Raw genomic sequence first — 19,431 nt, 5'->3', positions numbered from 1 at the left:
GTATATAACTGGCCAAAAAGAAACAAAAATTAACAACAAAAGGGAAATATTTTTACATTCCGGGAACATGTCAAGGGATGCCAGCACCCTCCCTACCCTTCATAAAAACCTCCTCTACAGTGGTGCCGATGATCTTGTTAGCATGTTTCGACTCTACGCAGGAATAATTTCCATCTGCATCCTGAGTCGGTTATTCTCTTATCAGACACAGTAAGAAGCAGAGAGCATAAATGGTATGGAAAGGGTTTGCCTCTTCCAAACATCAAAAGAATTCCAACCGATCCAATATTATATGGGAGATGCTTATGCATTGAACTATATAGATTGGTGCCCCTTATTAAGAATAAGACACAGAAATCCACAGGCTAAGATGATTCTTTCCAGCCAATCAGGTAGAAATATTGCATCTTTAAGCTCAATTATATCTGTTGGATAATCAACGGTTGATTGGGGTTCTTTCCTAGGAAAATGAGGCATGAGGGAAAAAGATGTGCACCACTAAGGATGAGGAAAATAATAGCAGAAGGATTAGCCCAGGTGTAATTACAGTAACTCTATTAAAAACCAGAATATTTAGGGGAGAGATATTACCTGAACTATGAGGCCTAAATTTTCTAATTTCTTAACAGCATCATCCACATCGAACTTGCAATTCACATTGAACTCTTTTTTAATAAGTTCTTCGCAGTGCAGATAATATCCTACAACACAAAATAAGTGTTTGGGCTTTAAGTATTAAGATTCCCTCGTCTCACATTGCAAAATCTTCAGACACGGCTTACAGAATGATGTTGGAGCGATAAGAAGACACACCTTGATCAAAATAGAAGTTCTAGCTCGCATGCATGAGAGAGGAAAAAAGTACCAACTCACAAGTACAATCTCCATATCTACCATTGGAATGTTCTTGAAATGCTTCAGATATATTCCCCTATCCATATCTGCTTCGTCGCTTGCTTGCTTGTAAATTCATATTCTTGTTTTATGTTTGTAGACAACCAGGGACAGTCTCTCCTTCAATATACGAGAAAATATTATTTCACAGCATGCTGTGATGAGTACATAATCTACTCAATCTTTAGAGACAAAACATGCACATTTTGTCTACAATAACACCTGAGTCCAGAAACATTATATATACCTGTAAAGAATAATTATCCTCTCAAAGGTAGGTTCTTGGATAGTGTTCTTGCTGAGCAGATTAGAAATATTGGTGGCATGCAAATGAAGAATAACATCAGCTCCAAAAGGTTGGGGCATCGTGCATGCAAAGCCAGGAAGAAAGACATCAACGAAAAGGTATTTATCTCCTCAGTCTAAGCCTCCATTGAACTATAAATGGATAGGGCCACCAAGTTGTTAAGAAAGTAGCTCCAAGCACTTGATACATTCGACTATCAGACAAAATAAAACCGCCTACCAATGAACTACTAATGTTACTGGAACTAGTAGTGACCTACCTTGTGGGTTTTAACCATAAGATAATTCAAGCTAAATAAGATATTAAAGCTACCTATCACGTCCACTAATGAGACAATCCCCTCCCTCCCTCCCTCCCTCTCTCAATGAGATGATTTTAAGCTACTTATCATCACCAATGAGACAATCTCACTTCTCAGAAAATGTGAACTCTCTCTCATAATTTGAGATCAACTAAAAAAGCACAAGGGATTCAGCAAACTGTCAAGTTTGAGTCTGGTAATCGATGTCACATTATTTAAAGTTAATGCATGCTTAGTGTGGTTCATTTATGCATTCACAGTTTCTTAAGGTGAACAAAAATTATGAAAACAAGAATCAGAAGCTACATTCTAAAGATAGATTCAAACTAGACTACAAATACAAAGGAGAGAAGATGTTCAATCGCCGCAATGATACGGAACAATTCGATATTCACAATTTTCCAGCGAGCAACGATGTCAAAGACAAAGAAAGTCCGAATTTCTCTAATTCTTTTATTACAATTGACAATGTAAACAAATTCAATGCAACCAATAGAATTGCCCTAATCTTTGTCTAATGGAAGCTTTCTTCCTCCTAATGGGGAAAAGAGTGGATAACCAGAGGGAAAGAGCGGACACGGACGAAAGCCAAAACATGAAAAGAGAGGCGAGAAGGGAAGGATTGATCGAACCTCGTGAGGAATCGTGGGGGGAAGTTCCAGAGAAGGCCACGAACGAACGCCGACACAAGCAAATTGAATAATGACGGAGATGGGCAACGGCGACTGGAGTTGCATAATCAAGGGCAGAAGGGGACGCGAACAAAGATGGGCGATGGAGATGGGCGATGGTGACGGCGACTGGAGTTGGGCGACGGCGACTAGAGATGGGCAACAGCGACTGGGGACGCGAACGGAGGAGGCGGGTCTAACGAGACGACTGAAGCAAATTGGCCAGTCTGAGGATGGCGACAACGAGATGAGCGGCAATGGCGTCGGAGTCAACGGGAAGGATGAACAGCTTCAGAATCGCTAGGGTTTTTGGTTGAGGTGAGGAGAAGGAATTGGAAAGCAAGGGTAGTGAGGAGAGAAGGAGTCGACGTCTCTATTGAAGGAAGAAGGATGGATAAAAGAAAGAAACAATTTCTATTTCTATTTCAGAAATAGAGAAGCTAAAATTTTTAGCTTCTGATTTCTCCTTTAAAACAATTTTTGAAATAGAAATATGTTTCAGAAATAGAGAAATCAATTTGCATTATCAAACGAATTTATGTTCCAAACCTGATCCGAGGAACAGAGAAATAGAGAAACTGAGAAACAAAAATTTTACCACGCGCAGCATTACTAAGCGCAAGCAGAAATTATACGGATTATCATCTTGACAGGACCTGTTGTTTTCAATTATTAGACTATAGCATCCATCTAAAATTGGTTAGCATGTATAACATGGACGTTTTAAGATCTAAAGCTTTATAACACAAGGTCTCCCTGTAATAGTCTTGTCACTTAGTATTAGACAATCCAACTAAGAACATATATAAGGATCATGAGGAGCTTCATTAACTTTCCTGTTAAAAAGCATTCGAGCTTACAAACATCTACCTGGATTACTTACAAGTTCTTCACCTATGTACAATACATTTACATGTTCTTATCAAAAGTGTAAGTAAACAGCTAGAGAAAGGGGTGAGAAGGTTCCTAACTTCGCTACCCCCACACTAGCCCACATCCATAAAAAAAAAAAAACAAAACAAAAGACGTCTTCTCCAACTTCATCACGATCTGGGCGCCTAAGCACCTCTCACTGTAGCTCCAGGTCCTCTAGCACCGAACTAAAGAGGGCCAAATAGCTCCCCCTCATGGTTTACAAAACACGCAACGAACCTCATAGGAATCCAGTCTATCCTGTCATTGTCCATCCAAAGTGTAGCTCATATTTCGTGTAGGTCAGCTCGATGTCGAGATCATACACATGATGGAAAGATACATCAATACGCGCTATCACCCCATAACGAGTAATTGATGGTACGTCCATACTAACGATCAGAAAAATAGAAAGGAATGAACAATGCCCAGTAAAGAAATAATAAGACCCTAAACTAGACAATCCACAGTTGCCAAAGAAAGCAAGAGAACACAACCAAATAGCTTAACATACTCAGGCAAGATTGTCACATGTATAGCTAAATGAATACCAAAATGCCACATGAATGATCATTCCATAATGCTAAATGCACATGTATACCTCATGCTTTTAATCTGAACCAAGATGAAATGAAATAGCAACAGGCAAACTCACACGCCAAGTGGAATTTACATTATAGTGTGTATATCAAGTCCACCATCGATCGGTTTAACCATCGGAACACAAGCCGGCCTGATCGAGTCACTTCCGGAATCCCACATCTAGACTTCCACAATATTGCTATCATGGGCATCTCACTCCGAGGCAGTCTAGTATCACACAACCGAGGCATCCCAATATCACTCAGCATAGGGCATCTCACTCCGAGGCATCCCAGTATCACACAACCAAGGCATCCCTAATCACACACAGGGGCATCTCACTCTGAGGCATCACGGCATCTCACTCAACCAAGGCATCCAAGATCACTCAGCATGGGCATCCCACTCCCTGGGGCATCATCAGCATCTTAGTACTGATGGAAATCTCTTACTCATTTGAAGCACACATTCCACACATCACACCTTTGAATAATATCACATCACAGCATGCATAAGACCTCAAGAGTACACAATAACTTCAAGCAAGATTCATGCTCACACACACACTTCATCCATGTCACACTCATTGCACACACATGCCACATTTGGTAACCATACAATGACCATACTTTGAATTATGTAAGAGGCATGCTCATGCACAAACTAACCATTATTACAAGACCATTAGACTACCTTTATGTCATGAAAATCAGCTATGAGTACAACATCTATTGCACTATCTCGGATAAAGGCAAGATATAAGCTAATATGAGCAGTTTCAATCACAGGAGCAGAAAGTACATCAAATATTATTGAAATTCTACAAAATTTTAGTATGTTATAGAAGAGACATAGATTAACATTTTTTGTGAAGAAACCTAAGCCTATATAAAGAGTAGTAACTTGCTATCTTCATTCGTAAAATTCTGCAGCAACTTCTAGATTGAGTACCTACAGAAGAGGGATCATTTCACTGCCCAAACCTTGACCATTTATTCTCAAATTTTTACATGTTGTTCCTAAATATGTGTCCTACAACTTTCATGAAGGGTTTAAGGTCCAAATCCACCTAGAAAATTACATAAAATTCATAGAACTACCTAAAGTTTTGCTTTCTTCTGCAGATCAGCTTACTGTTCTAAGGGAGAATGATCTCGCCAACACGTTTTCACAAGGATCTCACTATGACTAGAGGTCAAAACCTAAAATAGTTAGTATAATCTTAAGTAAACTGGTTCTTTCCTTTAATTACATCTTTAAAATCCCAAGCGACGCATAACTAATAAGTTTTCCATCTCTGTCTTTTCCCAAATAGAATGTTTTGAACCACTATTCCTATATACATCTCAACTAAGCTATTTAGCTCATCTATAACTTCTCTTTTAGTACCCCGACACTTCTCCAACAGCACCTAAAAGTGACCTCAGTAGCTCTTCGCCTACACACAGCAATCCACAGCTCGATTCAAGACAAGTACTCACATCTCAACACTTCAACAGCAACTTATAACGCCTATCGTTCACTTGGCAGTTGCCTTTCCACCAACTCGACCAAACTTAGCTCCCTCGCACTCGATTCTTTAACCATTCAAAGCCTTAACATGACACGCAAGGACTCACTTCAGTTGAGTGCTTATCTAAAAGTGCTAGTATGAACACCTAGAGGAGGGTGAATAGGTGAATAGGTGTGAAAAAAAAATTGTGTAAAGTAGTAAAATTATTTTGCTTTTGAAACTGAGTCTGAAAGATAATAGACTTTAAACGAGTTTAGACCTTAACAGTTGAATAGAACTACGAGCAAAGTAAAGGAGTTTAGGGAAGAGAATAAGAACACATAATTTATAATCGCCTACGTCCACTCTCCCACGTTGATAGCCATCGGGCTGGATTCCACTATGAATCAAAAGAGAATTTACAATCTGCGATCTCGACTTCACAGTGAAGAGTCTCTACTGCTCTCTCACGAAGTCACATTGTAAGTCTCTCTCTCTCTTTTGAGTACAAGCTCAAGCACAATATATGGAATAACAAGAGAATAGGAAGTTTCAAACTCTGGAATTTCTCTTTCACGCACTCTATCGAATGACTGAAAACATCTCTTTAAATAGTCCTTCATGCCTTCTCAACCGTTGGCACTTTCCAAAAGAATTCTTCCAATCAACCTGTTGGACATAATCAATCAAGGAGATCTTCGAGCCATTTGAAGATTGTGATGAAAGCTCGTCAATCCTGTTCACCTATACAATTAGGATCTTGGTTTTCATAAATATATTCTTTCCGAATTTACTTGCATTAAAAAAAGATTTGATGTATCTAAATTGATTCCAATAAAGATAACCAATCTTGTAGGTGTTAAACCCAACTAGCAAGCCATGTATATCTTGTAAAAAACCAAAGCTTTGAAGAAATGAAGATAATTTTGAGTTTGATTTCGTCTTCGTTCTTCGTCGCGTTTAGTCTGGAATTCGTCAGTGTGGGCAAACTTCTAATGTGGAACAGACTTTAACACTAAAGTCTGGCAGTCTTCTTCCCTGCAAATTTAAAAATTTATACCTTGCAACACAACTCTTTAGCAGTACATGATATCTTATAAAAACAAATAGTTAAGGATTTGGATAGCATCGATTTTTCAACCACAGAAAACATGTTAATTTTGCAAAAATTAGATAAAGACAAGATTAAACTATCCACATCCATAAATATCACTACCACAAAGATCGCTGCCGAATAAGTGTTCAAAACAAAGTCAAATCAAATCTGCAAAAGTTCAAGTCAAATCTAAAAAGTCAAATTAAATCTGCACGCATTCTCCTTGTTTTTGTCCACAACAAAAAGTGGAGAAAGTCAAAATAGATAAAAGATAAATGAAATTATGGCTGTCTGGGAACTTGAACTAGTTGAAAATCCCACATAGACTTAACCGCCTCCTCAACCTTCCGGCACTAGCGATGAACATCCTGGACTTGATTCTGAACAGTCTTAAGCATCTTAACAGTCTCATCATTCTTGACCACAGTCTGAGAAACTTGTTGATTCAAAGTCTGTACCTAAGTGTCCAAAGACTATATCTTCCCAGTGTAAAAATTAGAAGTTGATCTTAGGGCAATGTGAATCTTTTGGATCTCAATCTCCATAGCGTATTGATGTGCTTTCACCTCCAAAAGGAGTTCCATCATCCTTGGATAATCAGTAGTCGGTTTAGTTTGTGCACTAACTTTAACAAATTGAATTCTTGGAGAGTTGAGAGTTGAGGGAAAATCAACTTGTCTAGCCCCATGACTCAGAGTAGATTCTTCAATGTCATCTTTAAGAAAGTGAGAAGCATAGACATCTTTTGGGTCGGTAGGAGATTGACTGATATCATCACTCTCAAAATGCTGAGAAGAAGTCCCTGTTCTATCACAAGCTCCCCCTATTTATGTGCCTACAAGTGGTGAGGGGATTCCTTCCTCTTGAGTTTTCTCATTTTCAGAATGAGAGTGATGTTATGTGTCTGTGTGTACTCCTATAGATACACTCCTAGTTGTTTTTTAATCTTCAGATAATGTGATTGTAACTGTTTCCTCATAAGAGTCATCCTCAACCATTTTTTTCAAAATGACCTTCTTCATCTCCAGCTTCTACTCTTTCTTTCTCTCTTTCTACTCCTTTTTTTCTCTGTTTCTTCTAGGTTTCCTCCTTCTCTGTCCAGTGGTTGCTCAAGACCAACAAAATGTTGAAGATTCTTTAAGGCAATTGCAGAAATTGTAAGATCATCTTCATCCTCTTCGTCTTGCAAGATAAGTGATCTTCTCTTCTTTACAGGTTCTTGTACAACCTCTTTGCCTTTTCTCTTCCTTCCAGCGGAAGAATCTTCCTTAGTTTTGATTGAGGACTCCTTCTTCAAGCACTCAATAGCTTTGTTCAAATCCTTCAACCTCATCTTCGATATCATTTTCAGTCCTATCACCATAATAGCAATAGTTCTAGAGCAAAGTGAGGCGGGAAACTGAATTTGAAAATGTCTAAACAATTTGTAACCAACACTAAACAAGGCAATTGTCCTTTATCCTTCAAAACTGTCCTGTACATGTGAAACAAGATAGTATGAGGTAGAGAAAATCTCATCCCATTTCTAATAGCAAACATCAATCTTGCTTTGAATCTGGAAACATCTATTTTTGATGCAGCCATTGGTCTGATGCAGTTAATGACGATTTTATGCAATAGAACATTTGAGGCTGTCAATCTTGAGTATGTGATGCCTCATTCTGGTAATCTGTCCTTGACAAGGAATCTGGTGGCTTGTCCAATTAAGACACTAATTGGTTGAAAACCAATCCTTTCCACCCCAATAATGTTAGCCAAAGTGTCAACATTCACCACATAGGCTTTGTCACACACAGTGAATTGGATTCTATTCTGGTCAAGAAAAGATAGATTTGAATAGAAAAATGCAGTCAACTCTAGATAAGCAACAGCCGTCTCAGAACAAAAATTCTCAAGTTGAAGGAAAGCCAACTTTTCCCTCAAATCCACCTTGATTGAGTCTAGGAAGTCAAAATCAACAGTTCGAGGGTTCATCACCCTTCTTTTCAACATTTGGGTGAAAACCCTTTTGTGTTCCTTAGAACGAAAAAGTATCGTTCTATCACTAAGTTCATCTACAGCTAGGGATGAGTGCAGTTCTCGGGTAGAACCGGGAACCGGAGAACCGAACCGAAGGTTTCGGTTTGATTCCCGGTTCTAAAGGGACCGGTTCCGAAACCGGAATTGGAACTGAACCGACACTGGAACTGGAACCAGAACCGAAATCGGTCCAGTTAAGGCTAAAAAAGCCCCAAATTACTCTCACAACACTTACTCTCATTGTCTCACGACACTCTGCCCTATGTTCTCTCTTTGCCCTCTCCTTGACGCCACCAAGTAGCATCCCCACCGCGCCTTGCCTACAACCTGCACTGACATCACTCCTGCTCCACTCGCTACTGCCTTCACTGTGCCTTACCTGCAGCCCACAATGCCGCTACTCTGCTTTCGCCGTGCCCCAAAGCCCGCAACGCCGCTACTTTGCTTTCTCCGTGCCCCAAAGCCCGCGACGCCACTACTCTACCTTCACCGTGCCCCAAAGCCCACGACGCCGCAACTCTACCTTCGCCGTGCCCCGAACCCGCGACCCGCAGCGCCCTCGCTCAACTCCGAGCTTTCCTAAAGCGAAGCTACTGCAGCTTGCCACTTGCCCTTAACGCCACCGTCGCTCACCCTCGACCACCGCCGCTCGCCCTCGACACCACTACTCTACCTTCGCCGTGCCCTAAAGTCGCGCCTAAAGCCCGCGACACCGCTGCTCTGCCTTCGTCGTGCCTTAAAGCTTGCGATGCGGCAACTCTGCCTTCTCCGTGCCTCGAAGCCCGTGACCCGCAGCGCCCTCGCTCAACTCCAAGCTTTGCCCAAGCAAAGCTGCTACAACTCGCTGTTTGCCCTCAACGCCACCGTCGCTCGCCCTCAACCATCGCCGCTCGCCCTCGCCACTAATGACCTATGTGCTAACCTCTTCTTATGAGTGTTCTCTCTCTGTCATTTTGAAACTCATATTTGTTTGTTCTTTGTTGCTCATAAGTTGTGTGGAAGATGTTTGGGGTAGAACGCATGTTATAATTTACAACAATTTGCTAGTCGAAACTGTTGGAGAAATCTTCTTGAAGTGTTTTGAAGTTGACAAATCGTTTCTATCAGTCTAGTCTGAAGGCTTGCAGACTCTGCTATTTAAAGTCTGAAGACCTTGGGACAGCCAGACTCAAGACTCAAAGTCTATCTTCATTGACAGTCTCTAATCCGTTGAAGAAAGGTTATCCAGAACTTGATGTTTCGTTGAGGATTTAACCTTATCAACTGGAGAAGATCTCATGGCTGGAGAAGACATAAACGGAGTCCTTTGATTGATCGAAGATTGATTCGATAATTGAAGATCCGTGATTGCCTAAATATTATTGGAAGGTTCTGCTTATGGAAACCGAGATCCCGATTGTATGGGCGAACGGGATTGATGGGCTATCAACACGTTCCATTTATAGCTTGGACAATCTTCTTAATTGATTCCGTCCAACGGGTAGATTGGAGGAATTCCTTTGGTAAGTGCCAACGGGTATGATGGCATAAAGGAGTATATAAGGAAGACTGTCTTAGTTGTTCAAGGTGTGCGCGATAGAAGAATTCCAAAGTCTGAAGCTCTTTTTGTTTAGACAAATCCTTTGAGCGAATACTTGTATACGAAAGAGAGAGTCTATATTTGTGAGAAATCTTGAGGAGGTGTGGTAGAACATCTACACTTTGTGGAATCAAGGCAAAGCTGCTGTAACCTCTCTCTTGTTCATAGTGGAATCCAGCTAATAGGCTGTCAGTGAAGAAGAGTGGACGTAGGCTTGATATAAGCCAAACCACTATAAACCGCGTGTTCAATTTTCTCTTCTCTCAGTCTTACTTTGATTATCGTTTCATCCAACTGTCTAATATTGTGCAATTGCTTGAGAAAAATTCTTTATATACCTATTCACCCCCCTCTAGGTACTCATACTAGCAATATCAATTGGTATCAGAGCCTGTGTACTTACTTTATTTGAAGTGTTTTACTTCGTAGTAAAAGATCCATGGCTAGTATGCTAGCACCGGGCTGATGGAAGGGCAAAGCAATACCGAGACCACCCTACTTTGATGGAAAGGATTACAACATCGGAAGAACAAGATGAAAGCTTTCCTTCGATCAAAGGATCCTCTCGGAATGGGACGTTGTAGAAAAAGGAATTACTCCTACCACTACATCGCTCTAAAAGAGGAAAAGAAACTGATGAAACCAAAGTGGAATGTCTCGGAAGAAATAATCAAGAGACAAACACTCGATGCAAAAGCAATTTACTCCTTATATTGTGCTTTATCACCAACTGAATATAATAGAATATCTTCTTATGGTACAAAGAAAAGAAGTTTGGGACAGATTGCATATCACCTATGAAGGAACAGACGAGTGAAGGAAACTAGAATCAACATTCTTCTCGGTCAATACGAAACCTTCGAAATGAAACCGGGAGAATCTATATCGACATGTTTAGTCGTTTTACGATATTGTGAATGGTCTTGAAAATCAAGGTCAACCAACTTCGATCCCATGAAGGTAAACAAGCTACTGCGTGGACTCTCCAGGGGATTGGAATCACATAAAGACTTCGATAAGAGAGACGCAAAGAATTATGCCACTATCTCATCGACGAGCTAATTGGAACTCTTCGATCTTATGAAGTGGAACGGATCAATGAAGATGAAGATCCAAAAGGTAAGAAATCCATTACATTAAAATCAAATGATGATTCGATGATACAGATTCTCAAGAAGATATGGACGATGAGGAGCTTGCTCTCATGATAAGAAGATTCAGAAAACTGAATAGAAAAGGAAGAAGGTTCAACTCAAAGAAACAAAGCTTTCAAAGACAGCAGACCAAGTCTGTCGATGATGAGGAACCAAACAAAGACATAGTCTGCTTTGAATGTAAGAAAAAGGGACACATCAGACCCAACTGTCCTCTTACGAAGAAGAAGAAAGGAAAAGCTGAAAGATTTCGAAAAGCTCTCAAACCGAAACTGGAGTGACACGAGTGTGAAGAAAGTGATAATGAATATGCCAATCTATGTCCGATGGCACAATCGGACTCGGACTCTAGGATCGGACTCGGAGCTGAATTTGAGGCAAGTGATATTAAAATTCCTGTCAAAGTTTCTAAATATATTGATGAATTATGTTTTAGTCTTAAGACTTTCCAAAAAGAATTTCCGAAAAAAGGAAAACTTAGCTCTAAAACAAAAGGAAAATGTTTTAGTAGAAAGAGTTAAAAGTCTTGACTTGACTGTTTCCACTCTTAAAGAAAATGAAGATGATCTTTTAAAAGAAAATGCTTTTTTAAAAACAGACTTATCAAATATCTCAAAGAAATTTTCAATAGGGTCCGAAAAACTTGAGAAAATTCTTTCAGCTCAAAGACCTTACTTCAATAAGTCCGGTCTAGGTATGACAGAAGAAACAATTCCCCTGATTGATTTTCCTAAAGTAAAAGAAAGAATTAAGAAAAGACTCTCGAGAGAGAGTAAAAGAAAGAATTAAGAAAAGACTCTCGAGAGAGGTTTACAAAAATCACTTCAAGAAAGTTTTTGTAAAATCTGTAGGAAGAGATGCTCTAAAATGTTTAAAATGCAACAGTCCGGATCACTTTGAGAAAGAGTGTCCTATGGTTTCGAAACCTGTTAAGAGAATATGGGCTAATACTGCTTATGTTACTAACACAAAAGGACCCAAGAAAGTTTGGGTACCAAAGAAAGCTTGAGACTCTTTTTTAAATGTAGGTCACCGTCAAGAAAAAGGTAAAGTGGTATCTTGACAGTGGATGCTCAAGACACATGACAGGAGACTCAAATTGTTTTATAAAGATTGCTCAAGTAAATGGTGGAAAAGTTTCATTTGGAGGAAACAAAGAAAGGGAGTATTGTGGGATTTGGAACCGTGAAAATTGGAAATCTCACAATAAGTAATGTTTCCTTAGTGGAAGGACTCAATTACAATCTTCTCAGCATTAGTCAATTGTGTGATACTTTTGGTTTCAAGATCTTTTTCAAGAAGGAATATGTTACGGAATCGCAAAAGACTCTACTCGAGTCTTTCATGGGTCGTAGACATGGAAACATTTATCTTCGGATGTGAAACCAAATGAATCGCAATGTTTTATCACAATTCAAGACGAAGCAAGCTTATGGCACAAAAGCTTGGTCATGTCAACATGAAGCAATTAGCCAAAATCTCATCAAAGCAGCTTGTTCGAGGACTACCCAAATTACCTTATCAAAAGACTGATCCATGCACTCCATGTATTCAGGAAAGCGATTCTGCATATGGATCTCTTCGGACCAACCAGAACACGAGTATTGGAGGTAAGAAATATTGCCTAGTAATTGTGGACGATTACTCCCGTTTTACTTGGGTATATTTCCTTGCAAGTAAGTCTGAAACCTTCTCGTATTTTGAAAAGTTTGCTAAAAAGGTTCAAAATGAAAAAGGATGTGTTATCTCAAGTATAAGAACGAATCATGGAGGTGAATTTGAAAATCAAGATTTTACAAAATTTTGTGATGAATCTGCTTTAATCATGTGTTCTCCTCTCCATATACTCCTCAAAAAATGGAGTTGTGGAAAGAAAGAACAAATCTCTTCAGAAATGGCTAGAACTCTTTTAATTGAAAGCAAGATTTCTTCACGATTTTGGGCTGAAGTCATTTCAACAGCATGTTATATCATCAATAGAGTCTTCTTAAGACCTATTCTAGAGAAAACCCCTTACGAATTGTTCAAAGATAAGAAGCCTATTGTTTCATACTTTCAAGTATTCGGTTGCAAATGTTTTATATTGAAAAATGCAAAAGATCGAGTTGGTAAGTTTGAAGAAAGATCGATGAAGGTATCTTCCTTGGATATTCTACATCAAGCAAAGCCTTCGAGTCTATAACAAGAAGAGCCGAGTCTATGGAGGAGTCAATGAATGTCAAATTCCAAGACTCAACGCAAGATGAATCAAGTCAGACTCATCAAGAAGAGTCTGAACCTGCTCCAGATCTTCCAAAGCTTACATCTCAAGAAGCATCTCAGACTCTAGAAAACTAGCTTCAAGATGTTCGTGAAGATCCAAACAAAGAAAGAGATCATCAACCAGACAGATCAACGAGTAACTGGAAGCATAAGTCCAGTCATCCCAAAGATCTTATAATTGGCGAAATGAATGAAGGAATTCGCACTGCATCCAAAAGGCGAGAAGAGTCTAGTCTTTGTGGCTCTCGTTTTTGAAATTGAACCAAAAAGCATAGAAGAAGCTTTATCTGATGAAAGCTGGATTGAAGCTATGCAAGAAGAGCTCAAACAGTTTAGCATTAATGATGTCTGGGAATTGACATCCAAACCAAAAGGTAAAACTATTATTGGAGCTAAATGGGTGTTCAGAAACAAGATGAATGAGAAAGGAAAAGTCGTATGAAACAAAGCAAGACTCGTGGCCAAGGGATATACGTAAGAAGAAGGAATAGACTATGATGAGACTTACGCTCCAAAAGAGCAAGGTTAGAAGCTATTCGACTATTACTTGCGTTTGCTTGTTATAAGAATTTTAGGTTATTCCAAATGGACGTCAAAAGCGCCTTCCTAAATGGAGTCATCCAAGAGGAAGTTTATGTGGAACAACCATCGGGTTTGAAGACCCAAAGAAGCCGGACTCGCTTGGAAAGAAGGCTCTTTATGGTTTAAAGCAAGCACCTCGAGCTTGGTACGACAGATTAATCTATGCAGGATGAATTTGAAATGAGTATGATGGGAGAGTTAACATTCTTTCTTGGTCTTCAAGTAAAACAATTGAAGGAAGGAACCTTTATTTATCAAGAAAAATATGTTAATGATCTTGTCAAAAGATTTGGACTGGAAAAGTGCAAAAAGACCGACATACCGATGTCAAGTTCTTTGAAGATAGACAAAGATGAAGAAGGGAAGAAAGTTGATCAAAAGCTGCATGAAGCATCATTGGTTCACTCTTTTATCTTACCGCTTCTAGACCCGACATCTTGTTGAGTGTTTGCATATGTGCTAGGTTTCAATCGGATCCTAGAGAATCCCATCTCGGTCTTTGCTGCAAAACGCATCATTAAATATGTTGCTTCATCATCAAGCATCGTTCTTTGGTATCCTAAGAAGGAGACTTTAATCTTCGGATATTCGGATGCGAGATCTGGCGCTTGCAAAGTTGATAGAAAGAGCACTTCGGGAACTTGCCGGTTGCTTGGAAGCGGGGACGTGTCTTGGTTTTCAAGGAAACAAAGCACCGTGTCTCTTTCAACAACGTAAGCAGAGTATGTAGCCCTGGGAAGCTGCTGTTCGCAAATTCTATGGATAAAACAACAGCTAAGAGACTTTGAAATTGAAGACTCATGCACGGAGATTAATTGCAACAACACCAGCGCTATCAACCTCACCAAAAATCCAATTCTCCACTCAAGAGCAAAGCATATAGAGATTCGACATCATTTTATAAGAGATCATGTTCAAAATGGAGATGTTTCAATTCAATTTATTGACTCAAAGAATCAACTGGCGGATATATTCACAAAGCCTTTGGAGAAAAATCAATTTGAGTCTATACGCTCGAGACTCAACATTTTGAGGTATGAGGATATCAAAGTCTAAAGACTTTCGGACTCGAGACTTACAAGACTTTATCTGAAAGACAGTCTTGGTACGTCCGTCAGACTGTAAGTCTTTCTCTCTTGAATCTCAAATTGAAAAGGTACGATTGTCAGACTGTGTTTAAATTGTTGCTATATTTAATTGACGAAAATATTGCATCGTTTCATTTTCAAAAGGGAAGTTATTTTTTAAATGGCTATTTTTGCGGAAAAGACAGTTATTTTGAAAAGGCATATTTTTATTTCATTTATGACGGTTCGTTTATCCCTCTTTTAACCGATCTCGAACTGTCGATTCCTCTTCACTTTTCTCTCAAAACCCTAGAAAGCATCGATCCTCCATTCCCGTTTGTCTTCTTCGTTTAATCCTCAAAAGTTGTCATCTTTCCTAGGAAAGTCAAGCAAGGAATCTTCCAAAACTGAGAAAGATGTCATCTTCAAGAAAGTCTTCGAGAATTGCAAAGCGGGGGACCACGGCGGATGAGTGAGGGGCCTACGCACTTCGATCTTACTCAAGATGAAGTAACTCCAGATCAGCAAGCGAGCCCACAACATTCTCAACAGCGTCATTCTCCTCCATCCAGTCCTCAAGGCGTTGATCAACAACAACAGGAAGAAATCATCGAGGATGCAAACCCTGTAAGAGTTCAAAAGCCCGCTTATATTTATCGCTTATATCGTGCCCTAAAAGGAATTCGTACTCCTTTGAACTACATTGATGATTTTCTTAAAGACAAAGGACATGGGAACGAATATATCTTTCTGAAAAAATGGAAAGTTTGGGAATTGCTCGAAAAGGGGTGGCCGAGGAAACCCTTGCAAATATCCCAAGTGATCCTCGTGGATCCCGAATCCTGTAGATGGGAATGATGATGATAAATTGTACAGTCAATTCCAACCGAAAATGGGTGTTGCGGTTGATAACCAAGGAAAAATGGGAGATTTGTTCAGATCAAATGAGCAAAAGGATCTGTACTCGAAATTGCTGAAGCGTGGGGTGATAAACCCTAGGAGTGTAGATTTTGATTTTCTGGATGCTGTGAATATGAACTTGAGGGAAAAGTTCATTATCTTCAACTTGAAAAGTTACTCGCTCGACTCTACAGAGGCCTATGCTGAATTAACTGCATATTTCTATTCAAATCTAAGCTTTTGGATGCGAATAGATTCTCGTTCAGCGTTAAAGACCAAGATTATGTTGTGGATATGAATATGCTTTGGCGAGATGTGTTAGAAGTCGAAAGAGGAAGATATCAGCCAATCAAATTTTCCATTGCTTGGGCCACTCTTGAACTGGTGAAGGACAGGAGAACAGATGAAAAGATCACCTACTTAAGGATGGGTGCATTCAACATCTTGCTTCACAAGATTGTGATTAATTGCCTCCGACCGAAATCACTTCCAAGACCGATGTTTCAAGTTCGAGGCCAAGTTGATGTATGACATTCTCTTTGGAAAAAGGTTTTCTCTCCCTCACACTGTGATGTTTCACATGTATAGAGCAATGATGAAGGACAGAGGTCAACTCCCTTACCCAAGTCTTGTTGCGAAGTTATTCAGACATCTGAATATTCAGCCTCCACAAATCTTTTGTGTTCGACCATGCGATCATATGGTGGTAGGTCTGAAAATGGTGACCAAAATGCGTCTGAAGGAACTGAGCAAGGAGTTGGAGAAATTCAAGGAGAAGACTCTGCAAAATTTCATCAAATATCTTCTGCAGCTAAAAGAAAAGGGAAGGAGCCTATGGTTGCTCCATCCAAGAGAAGAAGAGCTCTCCTTGTTGAGGATGAAGATGATGAGGAAGACATCACCATCTCGCATTGGCTTTGAAGAATTTAAGTCGTCCTGTTCCACAGAAAGAATCGGAGCAAATGACGAAAGAAGCAGAGGAGAAGGAAGAAGAAGAAATAGAAGATGAAAAAGAAACAGATGAGGAAAGACCTGAAGAAGAAAGAAGAGAAGAAGGAGAACCTGAAGAACACTCTTCTCCACCTGTAGGCATGGAAACAGGGGGAGATCAGGAGAAAGGAGTGAAGTCTTCATGTCCTGATGCAAGTGAAGGAGTCGATCGCTCACCAGCGGACCCGGAGGATGTTTATGCATCTCAATTTCCAGAAGAAGGTCATGAAGTTTCATCGCCAAACCTGCAAGATTATGCTGATCTACCATCATCTCGCTTTTACTCCATCGATCGAGCCGAAGCAAGTACTCAAACCGATAATGGAGCAGATTTTCGTAGAATCATGGATATTCTTTTGGAGATGCGAGGTCAGATTTATGCCTTGGGATGCGAAGTTCAAAGCTTGAAGAATGAAGGTCAAGCTTCTTCCTGTTCATTGAATGATAAAATGCAAGCCCTCTCTGTTCGAATCAGGCCAATGCCAAGAGTGAGGAGATTGCACAGCTAAAGGAAGACTTTAAAAGGCTGGAAGGCATCGTTCGCCTATGGAAGATTTCCAGCTTGTCCGCGTTCCCAAGCAATCTTAACTTCATCTCATCCTTTTTAATGATGACAAAAAGGGGGAGAGATGCAAGATTTGATCAAAACCTTTCATTCAACTTTTAATTGTTTTTGTTGGATTGTTTTGTGGTTTGAATCTGTTTGACTTTGGTTTGTGTCCGGATGAGAACCGAACTAGACTTGGACTTGACTCGCTTCTATTAACTAATATTGATATCTTATGGATGGCTTCTTCATATACTTGGACTAACCTATTTTCTGTGGTTGCAGATTCTAGTGTTATTCTCGTTAAGCCATTTACCTCTATAAGATATGCATATATGTTTGAGAAATGTTTTGGGTCAAAGATATCCAAATCTGCAGGAAAGTTTTGTCACCATCAAAAATGGGGAGATTGTTGGAGAAATCTTCTTGAAGTGTTTTGAAGTTGACAAATCGTTTCTATCGATCTAGTCGAAGGCTTGCGACTCGCTATTTAAAGTCTCGAAGACCTTGGGACAACCAGACTCAAGACTCAAAGTCTATCTTCATTGACAGTCTCTAATCCGTTGAAGAAAGGTTATCCAGAACGGATGTTTCGTTGAGGATTTAACCTTATCAACTGGAGAAGATCTCATGGCTGGAGAAGACATAAACGGAGTCCTTTGATTGATCGAAGATTGATTCGATAATTGAAGATCCAGTGATTGCCTAAATATTATTGGAAGGTTCTGCTTATGGAAACCGAGATCCCGATTGTATGGGCGAACAGGATTGATGGGCTATCAACACGTTCCATTTATAGCTTGGACAATCTTCTTAATTGATTCCGTCCAACGGGTAGATTGGAGGAATTCCTTTGGTAAGTGCCAACGGGTATGATGGCATAAAGGAGTATATAAGGAAGACTGTCTTAGTTGTTCAAGGTGTGCGCGATATAAGAATTCCAAAGTCTAAAGCTCTTTTTGTTTAGACAAATCCTTTGAGCGAATACTTGTATACGAAAGAGAGAGTCTATATTTGTGAGAAATCTTGAGGAGGTGTGGTAGAACATCTACACTGTGGAATCAAGGCAAAGCTGTGCTGTAACCTCTCTCTTGTTCATAGTGGAATCCAGCAAATAGGCTGTCAGTGAAGAAGAGTGGACGTAGGCTTGATATAAGCCAAACCACTATAAACCGCGTGTTCAATTTTCTCTTCTCTCGCCTTACTTTGATTATCGTTTCATCCAACTGTCTAATATTGTGCAATTGCTTGAGAAAAATTCTTTATATACCTATTCACCCCCCTCTAGGTACTCATACTAGCAATATCATAAACAACTCTAACAGTTAATTGTAAATTCATTGTAAATCCAAAGACGACGATCTCGGGATCCATTATATAACAAGCAGCTGGGAATTCAAATTCAGACCTAGTTTGTTTGGGAAAACTTTATTTTTTTGTAGCTTTGCATGGCCAAATAATTTTCAGCGGTTTGATATATATGTGCAAAGCAGGGATAGTGATCATTGCACCACGTGTGCTTGGAAGATCTTTCCCACAGGTCCTTGCAGGTTCAATGAAAAAACCACATAGTATGATGTCTATTTACCATGAAACCCTAATTCTACTACTAAATTAGGGAGAAAACCTCTTATGTGAATGTATGAGAAAGAAAGATGATATTTTGAATTGGTTCATCATAATTTTGATGAATTAAGAATTCTTAGCCATATTTTAAATATCTACATATCTATACACTTATCCTAGTTCCTTAAGTCTCTTGCAAATCTTGACTGTCCAGCAAGAAAATGAGTTTCTTTTGCTAGTCTGAAGACTCTGCAAACTCACGGGAGGCCCACCTTTAGATTTTACAGCTTTATATTACATTCAATCTCTTCTCTAAAAGTTGAGGACTCACCTTGGGTCATTGCTGTTTGAGGAAGGAAACTAATGACATACACTGTTCTTATAACTTTAGTTGGTCAACTTATCACTCATTTATATGCTAGACATTCTTGTTCTAGTTGTGTTCCATTTCTAATTTGCTCTTTATTTTTTAATTTCTAATTATATTATGTTATTGTTGTGTAGTGCAAA

This window comes from Eucalyptus grandis, chromosome 4 (genome assembly GCF_016545825.1).
Source record: "Eucalyptus grandis isolate ANBG69807.140 chromosome 4, ASM1654582v1, whole genome shotgun sequence".
Classification (NCBI taxonomy): Eukaryota; Viridiplantae; Streptophyta; class Magnoliopsida; order Myrtales; family Myrtaceae; genus Eucalyptus; species Eucalyptus grandis.
Note: the sequence above shows the minus strand (reverse complement) of the source record.